Below are 14,476 nucleotides of genomic sequence, written 5' to 3'. Positions count from 1 at the left end.
CTCGGTTCTCCCGAACTTAAGAGAGTAGTGCCAATCGAAAAATGCCACGCCGCAATACTCAATGAAATATATATATCTGTGTACGTTGTGTCTGTTCTTTTAGATATGTTCAGAACAACAGACACTATATATACATTCAGATTTAGGTTTTCCGTGATTTCCTGACTCGCTAAAGACAGACGTCGGAATTGTTCCTTTGAAGGGGCACAGCCAATTTTCTTCCCTGTCCTTTCCTAATCCGACCATGTGCTGCCTCACTGATTCCCTAGTTGACGACGAGACGTTAAACCCTAACATGCCTTTCTTTTTCTTACCAGTGACTCGAATACTGTGTTGCCCTGCTTCGTGTGACTGGACAAGAGGCAAGTTGCATTCTACTCATTTATTTCTTTACGTTGTGTTCCTCTGCCCTCAACTTCCTTTTTTCCTTTCGAAACTCTATTACACAACGTAGGGTCATACTTGTAATAATCATTCCGCAGTCACGGAAGAGGATAGAAATATAGACATAGATCTGGAAAAGCTTCATTTCCATGCTAAAACTCAGTTTTTACAACCTTTCACTGCACATTGAACTTGGGAAATACAGAAACAGAAAGTACCAACATAAAAATTAAACCTTTTCTCCTTTGAAATGTTCAGAGTGTTCTCCGTTAACATTGATCGTAAAATACCCACCATCGCGTTGAAATCCGAATGCGCTGACGTATCACTGTACTGACACTGGATACACAAGAGGTTTTAAACGCCCCCCCCCCCCCCCCTACAGATACAAGTCCACTTGGTTTAAGTTCATCTGTTACTGGTAGTGAACTCAATAACTTGTCCAAACGCAACTATGTTTATTGTGCGCTTAATTACTGTGTGGTTGTCATGATTAATCCTAGTAATGTATACCAGCAGTTCTGGTCGTTTCATTATTGAACTGAACATGCGGTTCTCACGCACGTAAGTTCAGTAAATTCAGGATTTAGTGAGATATAGTACATGCTGAACCTTCAACAATCTATGCATATTTATTTCCATTAATTTCGTGGAAGAAGCTGCTGAGGCGTCCGCGTGACCTTGCTGTACACATTTTGTATCATTTCTGTACTGGTTCTGAATGATTATAGCACGTGTATATCATATTTTCTTGATTTGAAATATATGCAGCACCACTAGACAAACTCATTCCTGGGCATAAGATGGAGTTAAACAGACGTTGGATAAAATTACAGCCGGCCGTTGTGGCCGAACGGTTCTAGGCGCTTCAGTCTGGAACCGCGCGACCGCTACGATCGCAGGTTCAAATCCTTCCTCGGGCATGGATGTGTGTGATGTCATTAGGTTAGTTAGGTTTAAGTAGTTCTAAGTTCTAGGGGACTGATGACTTCAGATGTTAAGTCTCATAGTGCTCAGAGCCATTTGAACCATTTTGATAAAATTACAGAGTGGTAAAATGATTGGAATCTAGCTTTAAATTGTCAGAAATGAAACTAAAGCTGCTCATAAAACGAAGCCGTGTAGTATCTTATGACTATATTATCAATGAGTCACAGCTCGAATCGATCGACTCATGCAATAGTTGCGTATAACATTCTGTAGAGAAAGGAAGTGAAATATTCGTACAGACTCAGTCCTAGTTGAGTCTAGAAGCAGACTTCGTTTTATTGGTAGAATACTAGGGAAATGAAATCATTCTACATAGGATTTTGCTTACACATCACTCATGCGACTCATTCTAGAATATTTCTTAAGCATGTAAATAGCACACATAGTAAATAGCACTAACGGGAGATAGCCCGCATCTCGTGGTCGTGCGGTAGCGTTCTCGCTTCCCACGCCCGGGTTCCCGGGTTCGATTCCCGGCGGGGTCAGGGATTTTCTCTGCCTCGTGATGGCTGGGTGTTGTGTGATGTCCTTAGGTTAGTTAGGTTTAATTAGTTCTAAGTTCTAGGGGACTGATGACCATAGATGTTAAGTCCCATAGTGCACAGAGCCATTTGAGCTAACGGGAGATATTGAATGTGTACTCAGACGAGCGGGATGAATGCCCAGAGGTTTGTTTGATCCGTGCGAGTGTCAGATATGTGGAAGGCAAGGTAGACGGGAACCATACCGCGTACTTGTTCAGGATGCGGGCAGGAAGGGCATGTACGCTCTGAACGCCTGCAGCGACGCCTCGTCCAGATACCACGTGCAGACACGACGCCTACATCGCAACCGACAACGCTGCCTGTTACATACGTTGAGGCAGCGAGGAACATGACGGACCCGCATGTTGTTCCGTTCCAGTTGCCGACCCCCACGGGCCCGGTTTCGGCGCCCACGACGACGCAGTCTCCATCGGAACCGTCGCCGTGCTCGACAGCAGCGACCACGTCTGCACTGCACCGTGTGAGGAAGGAGATCACTAGAAGATGGTGACACGTAGCAGGAGGATAAGGAAAATCGATCTGCGGGCCGGGTTTTGGATCTCACTCCACAGGTTTCTGGTTCGCTGCTGGCAAAGTCGGTGCAAGGACAATTCCAAGATGACGATGCTCAATTGACTATCTCTGGTAGTGCCAACATTCTCGACAAAAAGTAATCGATCGTCATTCTGTCGCTGCTAAGTCGACATTTATATTTTCTCTCTTTTGTCAAAATTCTTAAGCTGCTTATAAATCTCAATAGCGGCTCTATACACACGCCCGTGATAGTTCGATGTTTTCGACATGACGCTCGCCTCACTGAATTTTAATTCACGTTTACCCTCTTCGTGTACATGTTCTTCTACAGCCGATTTATTCGTGTCCAAGACACCATTCCTTCTTACGTTCAACTAATCGGGTATTTTAACACTTCTTTTCGTAGTACCAGTACCAACGTTAGAGGAAAATGTTACGTAACGACCACGACCGGTCAGCTCGGAAGCTTTAAGTCACGTTAATACCTGCCACTTAAATTGTATACACACATCAAAAAAAGTTTTGCCTCACCCCTGTTCCAAGAACTCCTGAAGATGGACGTTGACTGTGGATACTGTATCACAGACACAGTCCCTTTGACTGTTCAGACATATCGCTAAACCCGCCCAAAGATGTAAACAACCATGCATGAGCAGCGCCTTTAGACGGAGGGGGACCGACAGCCGAATAGTTCCAGTCATTCCACCAGGAAGGGGGTACACGGCTCGTGTTGTCTGTAGTTCAACAATGTCTAGACGGATAATACCGCTGATCGATCTCGTCCCCATTGTTACATTGTGCCAGGAAGGACTCTCAACGACGGAAGCGTCCAGGCGTGTCGGAGTGAACAGAAGCGATGTTGTTCGAATGTGGAGGAGATACAGAGTGACAGGAACTGTCGATAACATGCCTCGCTCAGGCCGCCCAAGGGTTACTACTGCAGTTAATGGCCGCTACCTATGTTTTATGGCTCGGAGGAATCATGACAGCAACGCCACCATGTTGAATAATGATTATCGTATAGCCACAGGACGTCGTGTTACGACTCAAATTGCACGCAATAGGCTGCATGATGAGCAACTTCACCCCTGACGTCCATGGCGAGGCCCATCTTTGCAGCCACGACACCATGCAGCGCGGTACAGATGGGCCCAACAACATTCCGAAAGATCGCTCGGGATTTTCACCACTTTCTCTTCCCCGATGACTATCACATATGCTAGACAATCCTCGGAGACATGTTTGGAGGCAACCCGGTCAGGCTGAACGCCTTAGGCGAATGCAGCAAGGTAGAGGTTCCCTGTGTTTTGGGATGGCATTGTGTGGGGTCGACATAAGCCGCTGGTGGTCATGGAAGACGCTGTAACGGCTGTATGATAGTGAATGCCATCCTCCGACCGATAGAGGAACCATATCGGCAGCATATTGGAGTGGCATTCGTCTTCATGGACAATAATTAGAGCCCCCATTGTGCTCATCTTGTGAATGACTTCCTTCAGTATAACGACATCGCTCGACTAGAGTGGCCAGCATGTTCTCCAGACATAAACCCTATCGAACATGCCTGCGATAGATTGAAAAGGGTTGTTTATGGACGACGTGGCCCACCAAACACTCTGAGGGATCCACGCCGAATCTCCGTTGAGGACTGGGACAATCTGGACCAACAATGCCTGGATGAATTTGTGGACACCGTTCCTCACAAGCGTCTTCAACCAAACTGCGTGCCTATGGAAAATCGCCTCATTTGTGTGACTGGATTCGTGATTCCTGTCAGAAACGTCACAGATCGTAGTAATAGTTGGAAAGCCATCGAGTAAAACAGAAGTAATATCGGCTTTCCCTAAGGAAGTGTTATAGGCCCTCTATTGTTCCTGATCTATATTAACGACATAGGAGACGATCAGAGTAGCCATCTTAAATTATTTTCAGATGATGCTGTCATTTACCGTCTCGTATAGTCATCAGATGACCAAAATGAATTGCAAAATGATTTAGATAAGATATCTGTGTGATGCGAAAAGTGACAATTGACCCTGAATAAAGAAAAGTGTGAAGTTATTCACATGAGTACTAAAAGAAATCCACTAAATTTCGATTACACCATAAGTCACACAAATCTGAAGGATGTAAATTCAACTAAATACTTAGGGAATAAAATTACAAGTGACCTACATTGGAACCACTACATAGACAATTTTATGGTTAGAGAAAATCGAAGATATCGATTCATTGACAGAACACTTAGAAGATGCAACAGTTCTACGAAAGAGACTGCTTACACCACACTTGTCGTCCCTATTCTGGGGTACTGCTGTGCGGTGTGGGATCCGCGTCAGGTGGGACTGACGGATGACATCGAAGAAGTTCAAATAATGGCGACTCGTTTTGTATTATCGCGAAATATGGGAGATAGTGCTGCAGAAATGATACGTGAATTGAAGCGTCAATCATTAAAACAAAGTCGTTTTCCGTTGCGACGGGATGTTCTCACAAAATTTCAATCACCAGTTTTCTCCTCCGATTCCGAAAACATTCTGTTGGCACCTACCTACATAGGGAGAAATGATCATCACGATAAAATTAGAGAAATCAGGGCTCGCACAGACAAATTCAAGTGCTCATTTTTTCCGTGCGCCATTTAAGAATGGAAGGGTAGAGTCAGCTTGAAGTTGGTTCATTGAACCCTCTGCCAGACTCTTAATTGTGAATAGCAGAGGAATCATGTAGATGTAGGTGTAGATGTGGGTAGTATGCCACGACGAATCGCCGTTGAGGAGGGGGACAATCTGAACCAACACGACGAATACAAGCATGCATCAATGCAAGAGGACGTGCTACTGAGTATTAGAGGTACCGGTGTGTACAGCAGTCTGAACCAGCACCTCTTAAGGTCTCGCTGTATGGTGGTACAACATCCAATGTGTAGTTTTCATGAGTAATAAAAGGGCGGAAAGGATGTTTATGTTGAAATCTATCATAATTATCTTTACAGGTTCCAGATCTGTCGGAACCGAGGTGATGAAAACTTTTTTTTGATGTGTGTCTATCCTTTCGGACATATCAGAAAGAACAAACAATATATGTGCTTAAGGAGAGGATGCCAGTGATCTCTTCAGTGCAGCCGCTCACTAGGCGTGACCTCTTACGTTAATCGGTGAAATGTCGCGGATAATGAGGATAGTGGATCAGGAGCACTTCATTAGTATTGTGTGGATAAGTTGAGAATTGGGATCTGACGGGAGGCGTGCTGGGGTAGTCCGTGCAGATGCGATGAGCACTGTGTCTGGATGGCGCATTGGTAAGCTCATAAGCCCAGTAAGTGGACTGACGTGAGACACCAACGGTAATTATATGGTGTTTAGCCCACGATGAACGGGAAGACGACCTAGACACCTTGCAACAATCTGGCTGTTGTAGGCAACCACTGAAAAAGTGAAAAAGCATACAAAATTAAAAAAAAAAACAATTCTACCGTTTCCTTTCTCCTTTTTCAAGAACAATCGGAGACGTATTTTCTTTTGTTCACGAGCGGAGCTGGAAGTAGTGGCAAAAATCCGTCCTAGTTAGCTTTTAGCGAGAGAGTGGCGGAAACTTTAGATAATGTTTTTGTGGTGGCAGTTCGGATGATAGGGGCTGTAGCCTCAAGTGGACGAAGTCTGGAAGAAAAGCGTAGTATGAAGAGAAACCATGTTACAGTCCAGCGATTAGGTTGGTGTAGGGTTCAAAACAAGGTTGGTAGAACATTAAAAAAAGGCCGGTAAAAAAAAAGTAAACGGGAGACCCAGTTTCGAATCCTAGTCTGGCATCAATTTTGAGCTTTCCCCACTGATTTAAATCTGCCAGTGCTTTGTGACCTAAATTGTATGCTCGTTCTTAGATATTGTTCTCTATTGTTTGCCACTAGAATAAATTATTGGATTCTGTATGGCTGATCTAGTTTGTAGTGTTGTAATGATTTCTAACGTGGAGTGACGCGTTTCCAGAGCCATGTCTATATTTTTGCTCATATTTGTCTGATATGTGTCACGGTATTTCGGCAGTAGCGTTTTGTTACAACCTGCATGGTGTTATGTATTCGTCGACGACGCTGTGCGTCCGTTCGCCCAAATTGATGTAAGTAATAAAGTGACTCTCTTTGTTGCTTGCAACAACACGTCTCAAACAGCATCGCAGAACCGACAGGCTACGACACAAAAGGCCGCCAACTTTTGTTCCGCGCACAGTGTGGGAGTTCCGCAGGCAAATTGCCCCCAAGGCAGACAAGCGGCAACACATACCTGCGAACCGTACTGCCACCGACGCTGATAAAGCTGAACAGCTGGCCAACCTGACTGCGTAAACGGCGCGCGTCCTCCCAGCTGCTTGCGAACAACATTCACCGCCCTCTCCACACATTAGCACGATGATTCCACTTTTACTGTTTTTGGCCTACCTGCTGCTGGCTGGTAACCTCTCCACCTTCTACCCCTCACCACTTCAACAGAGAAAGGGGTGTGGTATTCAGCCGCCCGCGTAATATCGAGATAATGCGCCGACACGAAAATGCTTTCTCACGCTTGCATTCACAAAAGTTATTCACAGCGACACCAATGAACTTTATCCATGAGTAATATTTACTCGCTAAACACAGACGAAGCCTGAAATTTTCCCTGAGTTTGAGTGCACTTGCGACAATTTTTCGGGTAACCACCTACCAACAGAAGTGCTGCCTTTCCACCACATGTCGGTATTTCGTGCTGTAGCAACCACACATTTGTGCTATTCCCATGTTTTAACGTTAGTCTCACTACACACTCCTTAATACAGCCTTCTCTCTTGCTGTGTATTGCTCTCCTTCCTGTCCCACAAGGATTATCCTCGAATTCACGAACAAACAAAAATTTCTACTCCAGCAAAGTCGCAGTTCCCGTCAGGTTTTCAGTCCTCGAATGCTCCCTAATCAACACCAAAAGTATTTGATCCGTAAACCTGCGGGAATTTAGCCATAGACAAACGTTGTCTTCTGGTAACATCTCGGCATGTAAACTGTCCAGTCACAATCGAAGCACGCCGTAAAGACTGACAGTAAATCACTTCCGGCATCTTCATATGGCGATCCCATTGTGCAAACGCTTGCGGAAGAAAAATGGTTCAAATGGCTCTGAGCACTATGGGACTTAACATCTATGGTCATCAGTCCCCTAGAACTTAAAACTACTTACAAGGGAAACTCTCCATCGCACCCCCCTCAGATTTAATTATAAGTTGGCACAGTGGATAGACCTTGAAAAACTGGACACAGATCAATCGAGAAAACAGGAAGAAGTTGTGTGGAACTATGAAAAAAATAAGCAAAATATACGAACTGAGTAGTCCATGCGCAACATAAGCAACATTAAGGATATTGTGAGCTCAAGAGCGCCGTGGTCCCGTGGTTAGCGTGAGCAGCTCTGGAGGAAGAGGTCCTTGGTTCGAGTCTTCCACTAGGGTGAAAATTTTACTTTCTTTATTCTCGCAAATATAAGATCCGTCCGTTCGTTCATTGACGTCTCTGTTCACTGTAATAAGTTTAGTGTCTGTGTTTTGCCACCGCACCGCAAAACCGTGCGATTAGTAGACGAAATGACCTGCCTCTCCAGTGGGCACCGAAAACATTTGCTCGCAAGGTCATACATCAACCGATTCCTCCACAGGACAACACGTCTGATATATTCTATACGACACTGGTGACGGCATGTGCGTCACCTGACAGGAATATGTTGTCGACCCATCTAACTTGTACACTTGGCGAATGGGTAAAAAGATTATTCTACCTTGCCGATTTAGGTTTTCTTGTGGATGTGATAATCACTCCCAAAAAAGTGATGAAAACATAGGAGTTTGCACATGAACTGCAACAAATGACTGCAGCAGATACACAGTCGCACAGTTTTCCCTGTGCTCTGTCAAAACATATGTTTCTAACGTTTTCAAATTTTACCGTGTGTAGACCGTCAAATCCTGCATGTGTCCAAGCAAATCGGAACGTGTCCTGGAATTTTGGAGAGCGAAGTTGATTATGTTTGAGTGCCTTAACTTTGATAATAGTATGAAAATAAAAAGTTTTTCACTCGAGGGAGGCTTGAACCAAAGACCTTTCGTTTCGCAGCTGCTCACGCTAACCACCGGACCACGGCGCTTCAGAACTTGCAGTACCCTTGATACTGCCTATGTTGCGCATGGACTACTCACTTTGTATATTTTGCTTATTTTTTTCATAGTTCCACACAACTTCTTCCTGTTTTCTCGATTGATCTGTGTTCAGTTTTTCAAGGCCTATCCACTGTGCCAACTTGTAATTAAATCTGAGGGGGGTGCGATGGGGAGGTTCCCTTGTTAAAACTAACTAACCTAAGGACATTACACAACACCCAATCATCACGATGCAGTGAAAATCACTGACCCCGCCGGTAATCGAACCCGGGAACCCGGGCGCGGGAAGCAAGAACGCTACCGCACGACCACGAGCTGCGGACACTTGCGGAAGATCGTAGAGATGAAGCACCACGTGAGCGTCAGATATATGCCACTGCGACGCCCTCTGTCAAGGATGTTTTGTAATAAAATCTGGTCCACGGGGTAACAATACTGCTATCAATAAAAGGGGTAATTAACAGTGCCGACTCCACATTTTATCAAGATGAACCATATTGTTTAAAAACAGTCTAGGTTGCAATTTTTTTTTTTTTTATTTTTCAATGACGCATTTCGCCTTATTTAGGCATCTTCGGGTTATCTTATCTAGATGGACGCGAGAGGCACCAAGATCTGCATAACGCGTTCCCGTTCACAGGGGCTCAGGTAGTAAGCATAAGGTGCCACAAAACTAAAATTGCAGCTAAGACTGTTTTTAACCAATACTGTTAAGCACTGGTTTGCTGTTATGCCACATATGGACTGGAAGAATTTCTAAGATGAACCATGATCACTATTAATTAAATAATGTGCCAAACATATTTCAACGGCTTCCCCGAAAACAGAATCTCAGAAGAGAGATAAAATTTGGACTTATACTTTTCGACCGTGGCAGATTTACCACTCTGTAGAGGGTGAGTGGAATGTCAATGGTTTCGGCAACGTCTTTGAGCTCTACTTACAGGAAGTCCGATACACACTGAAAGGCAAGAAATAAGACGCACAACGAAGGAAATAACCTAATGCGACGGAAATCGGTAGATGCACACAACTGGTTACAATTTCAGGAACAGAACGGGATGGCGCAATGGTTAGCACACTGGACTCGCATTCGGGAGGACAACCGTTCAAAAGCGTTTCCGTAATTTTTCTTAAGGGGATTGCCGGAGTGGTTTTTTCGAAAGCACACGGCGGCTTTCCACCTCCGTCCTCCTCTTATTCGAGCTTGCTCCCCGTTTCTAATGATCTCGTTGTCGACGGGACGTTAAACACTAATCTCCTCCTCCTCGAATTTCAGAAAAATTGGGTGATTTATGGGAGAGAAAGACCTTCACAAATTCAGCAAGTCAATCAGGCGTTGATTCACATCTGGCTTTAAGCAAGTGGTTAGTCAACTTGGCACTGATTGAATAGAGTTGGTGGATGTCCATCTGACGGATTTCACGTGCTTTAGATCATCAGAATCCCGAGCTGATGGGAAGGCTCCGCCCACAAAAAAGTTCAAACGTTCTCAGTTGGAGAGAGATCCGACAACCGTGCTGGATATGGTAGGATTTGGCAAAAGCAGTAGGAACTCTCTCCGTGTGCGTGAAATGTAAGCCCAGGATGGCTTGCCATGAAGGGTAACAAAATTAGGCGTAGAATGTCGTCGGCGTACCGCAGCGCTGTAGCTGTGCCGCGAATGACAACCGAAGGGTTTACGGCGGGCGGCAGTCACGTTTTTGTCCCAACGCTGTCTGGGGCACCTGCTGACACGTCTTTGCTGGTCATGGGGGCTCTGTTCGAAGCGGGACTCATCACTGACGTTAATTTTACTCCAGTCAATGAGATTCCAGGCCGAAGACATGTTGGAGACGCCTCGGGTAACGGTGGGATGCGAACCATACGGAACATCAAGCAAGAGTGATTGGGTGCCATTTCTTTTCATAGAAGGACCCCTTTGGGACATTCCTCAAAATCATTCTTTGGAGAGCCAACGCACATAGCTGTCTTTCATTCTGGAAGAAAGAATGACCTTTACTTTACAGAGGATACGAAATGTTTTAGAAAACAGGCTGCCTACGAACTGTAGAACGACCATGGATTTGAACATTTCCTGTTCTTGAACCGCGACACTCACTTTCGGTTTCAGTTGTGAAGCCATGCAGATCTTCGACGGAGGATCCATAATCTTCAGAAACTTTTCTTGAAATGGTCGAGTTCTTCCTGCAGATGGCCCTTGTCAGTTGTCATATGTGCTTTGTGTGCAAGTGTACTGAGGACGCCATTGGCTTGCGTAGGATGACGACAGCTCACCGCTCACAGGTGTAGATCCAGTGTATCAGGTAGCTAAAAATACAGTGTCCAAAGGTACCGTCGATTTTACAGCGAACCGACAGAGCCATCTGTCCTTTTGCAGCTCTGGATGTTCCCAAGAATGGAACTGAGTTGGTCTAAAAACAGATGAATGTTTCTCCGCTATGGAGCCACTCTAGCAAAGTATCATCCACACACCTTCGAGAGATAATTTTACCTCGCAGGCTTTTGACGCTATATCTCACAAGCGGCTTGTAATCATCTCAGTCATGAGACTGGATTCAAGATTTCATGTCAGAGAGGTCACACTACAAAGTAATTACGGAAAGTCATCGAGTGAAACAGAAGCGATCTCTAGCGATCCCCAAGGTTCTGTTATATGTTTCCTACTGCGTCTTATCTAGGTAAACGACTTACGAGACAATCTGATCATAAAGTCATCAGAAGATCCAAACAAATGGCAAAACGATTTAGGAAATATATCTGTATGATGCGAAATTGGTAATTGCCCCCAAATAATTAAAAGTGTGAAGTCAAAGACAAGAGTGGTAAAAGCAATTCGCTAAATTTGCGTTACACAATAAATTAATCAAATCTAAAGGCCGTAAATTCAAGGACATACCTAGGAATTAGTTAATTTGGAAAGAAGAGATAGCCGGCCGGTGTGACCGAGCGGTTGTAGGCGCTTCAGTCTTGAACCGCGCCACCGCTACGGTCGCAGGTTCGAATCCTGCCTCAGACATGGAGGTGTGTGATGTCCTTCGGTTAGTTAGGTTTAAGTAGTACTAAATTCTAGGGGACTGATGACCTCAGATGTTAAGTCCCATAGTTCTCGGAGCCATCTGAACCATTTTTTGAAAGAAGAGATAGAAAATGTTGTGAGGAGGGTGAACTAAAGATTGTTTTTTATTGGCAAAACACTTAGAAGATACAAGAGATCTCCTAAATAGGTTGCCTACGTTAGGCTTGTCCGTCCTCTTATGATGAATGCTGCGAGGTGTGGGTTCCTTATGAGATAGAATTAACGGAGCATATCGAGAAATTTCAACGAAGAGCAGCATGTTTTTTACCATCGAAAAATCGGGGAGACAGTGCCACGGACATGATACAGGCTTTGGGGTGGACACCATCAAAACCAAGACATTTCTCGTTGCGGCGGGATCATCTCACGAAATTTCTATCACCGGCTTCCCCTTCGAATGTGAACATATTTTGCTGACGCCTACCTCCGTAGAGAGAAACGATCATTGTAAAGGGAAATCGGACCACGTTCGTTCTTCCCGCGTGCTGTTCGAGAGTGGCATAATGGAGAATTATTGTGAAAGTTGTTCGATGAAGCCGCTCCCAGGCATTTAAGTGTGATTTCCAGAGTATCCGTGTAGAGGTAGATGATTAGATCCACGTACTGCTTCCAGTGGAGTGCATCCTTCATTTGGCCAAACTGAAGTCGGAAGATGCGAGATCCGGCCTGTAGGGAGGATAAGGAACCCAGCGTGCACGCTCCTCTGACAAGGGAACCTCCCCGTCGCACCCCCCTCAGATTTAGTTATAAGTTGGCACAGTGGATAGGCCTTGAAAAACTGAACACAGATCAATCGAGAAAACAGGAAGAAGTTGTGTGAAACTGTGAAAAAAATAAGCAAAATATACAAACTGAGTAGGCCATGCGCAAGATAAGTAACATCAACGAGAGTGTGAGCGCAAGAGAGCCGTGGTCCAGCGGTTAGCGTGAGCAGCTGTGGAACGAGAGGTCCTTGGTTCAAGTCTTCCCTAGAGTGAATAGTTTAATTTTTTATTTTCAGACAATTATCAAAGTTCAGGCACTCACACATGATCAACTTCGCTCTCCAAAATTCCAGGTCATGTTCAGATTTGCTTGGACATATGCAGGATTTGACGGCCTACACACGGAAAAATTTGAAAACGTTAAAAACATATGTTTTGACAGAGCACAGGGAAAACTGTGCGACTGTGAAACCGTTGCATTCATTTGTAGCAGTTTATGTCACAAACTCTTATGTTTTCATCACTTTTTTGGGAGTCATTATCACATCCACAAGAAAACCTAAATCGGGGAATGTACAAGAATCTTTTTACCCATTCGCCAAGTGTACAAGTTAGGTGGGTCGACAACATACTCCTTTCATGTGACGCACATCCCGTCACCAGTGTTGTATAGAATATATCAGACGTGTTTTGCCGGCCGGTGTGGCCGTGCGGTTAAAGGCGCTTCAGTCTGGAACCGCGTGACCGCTACGGTCGCAGGTTCGAATCCTGCCTCGGGCATGGATGTGTGTGATGTCCTTAGGTTTAATTAGTTCTAAGTTCTAGGCGACTGATGACCTCAGAAGTTAAGTCGCATAGTGCTCAGAGCCATTTGAACCAGACGTGTTTTCCTGCGAAGGAATCGGTTGACCTACGACCTTGCGATCAAATGTTTTCGGTTCCTATTTGAGAGGCACGTCCTTTCGTCTACTAATCGCACGGTTTTGCAGTGCGGTCACAAAACACAGACACTAAACTTATTACAGTGAACAGAGACGCCAATGAACGAACGGACAGATCATAACGTTGCGAAAATAAAGAAAGTAAACTTTTCACTTTTTTTAACAATACGTAATACTTTATTCAATTCAAATATATATAGTAGATAAAAGTTATATTTTGGAATTAATTACATTTCGTTTTCAGTTTTCCATTTTCGTTATTTTTTTTTTTTTTGTTGCATTACTGTGTATATTTCTTTTATTTCATTTCTAAAATCTTTTTCCGTTTGTATTGAACTTTTGTCGAGTTTTGTCTTTATGTGTTATGATAAAGGGCTTGACGCTTTCTAATTTAAGAGTTTTCTGGCAACAAAAAATGTGAACAATAGTTATCTAATGTATTAGAAAAAACACATGAAACATAGAATTGGCAATTGAATATTTGCTTATTATTGGTGTAAGAAGGGTGATTTTTCTTTTTATTTCACTTTCAGTATTCCCAGCGAGGGCATTGGTGTAGCATGAGGGAAGACTCGGACCAAGAACCTCTCGCTCCGCAGCTGCTCACGGTAACCACGGGACCACGACGCTCCTGAGCTCACAATATCCTTGATGTTGCCTATCTTGTATATGGACTACTCAGTTCGTATTTTTGCTTATTTTTTCATTGTTTCACACAACTTCTTCCTGTTTTCTCGATTGATCTGTGTTCAGTTACTCAAGGCCTATCCACTGTCCCAATTTACAGCTAAATCTGAGGGGGGTGGGATGGGGAGGTTCCCTTGTGAGTACCCCAGCTGATGGACGAATGTGTCGGCACTAGCAACAGAGACGTCCAGTTGTGAAGCGAGCAGTCTGACTGTGATCCGCCATTCACCTAGAATGAGAGTGTCTCCAGTGAGACTTTGCAGGAGTCGTAACTGTGTGCAGACGATTTGAACGTGAGATATCGGACAGGTTTGCACGACCTTGTTGCTGGATGACAGATACCATGCAAACCGACTCAACGTGCTTCCGTTCACTGTAAAGTCTCCGTAGACACTCTGCAAGCACACAAAATAACTGCGATGCTCCGTTTTTCTGCCAAAAGAAATGCTATGACAGCCC

This window comes from Schistocerca americana, chromosome 6, assembly GCF_021461395.2.
Source record: "Schistocerca americana isolate TAMUIC-IGC-003095 chromosome 6, iqSchAmer2.1, whole genome shotgun sequence".
NCBI classification, from domain to species: Eukaryota; Metazoa; Arthropoda; class Insecta; order Orthoptera; family Acrididae; genus Schistocerca; species Schistocerca americana.
Note: the sequence above shows the minus strand (reverse complement) of the source record.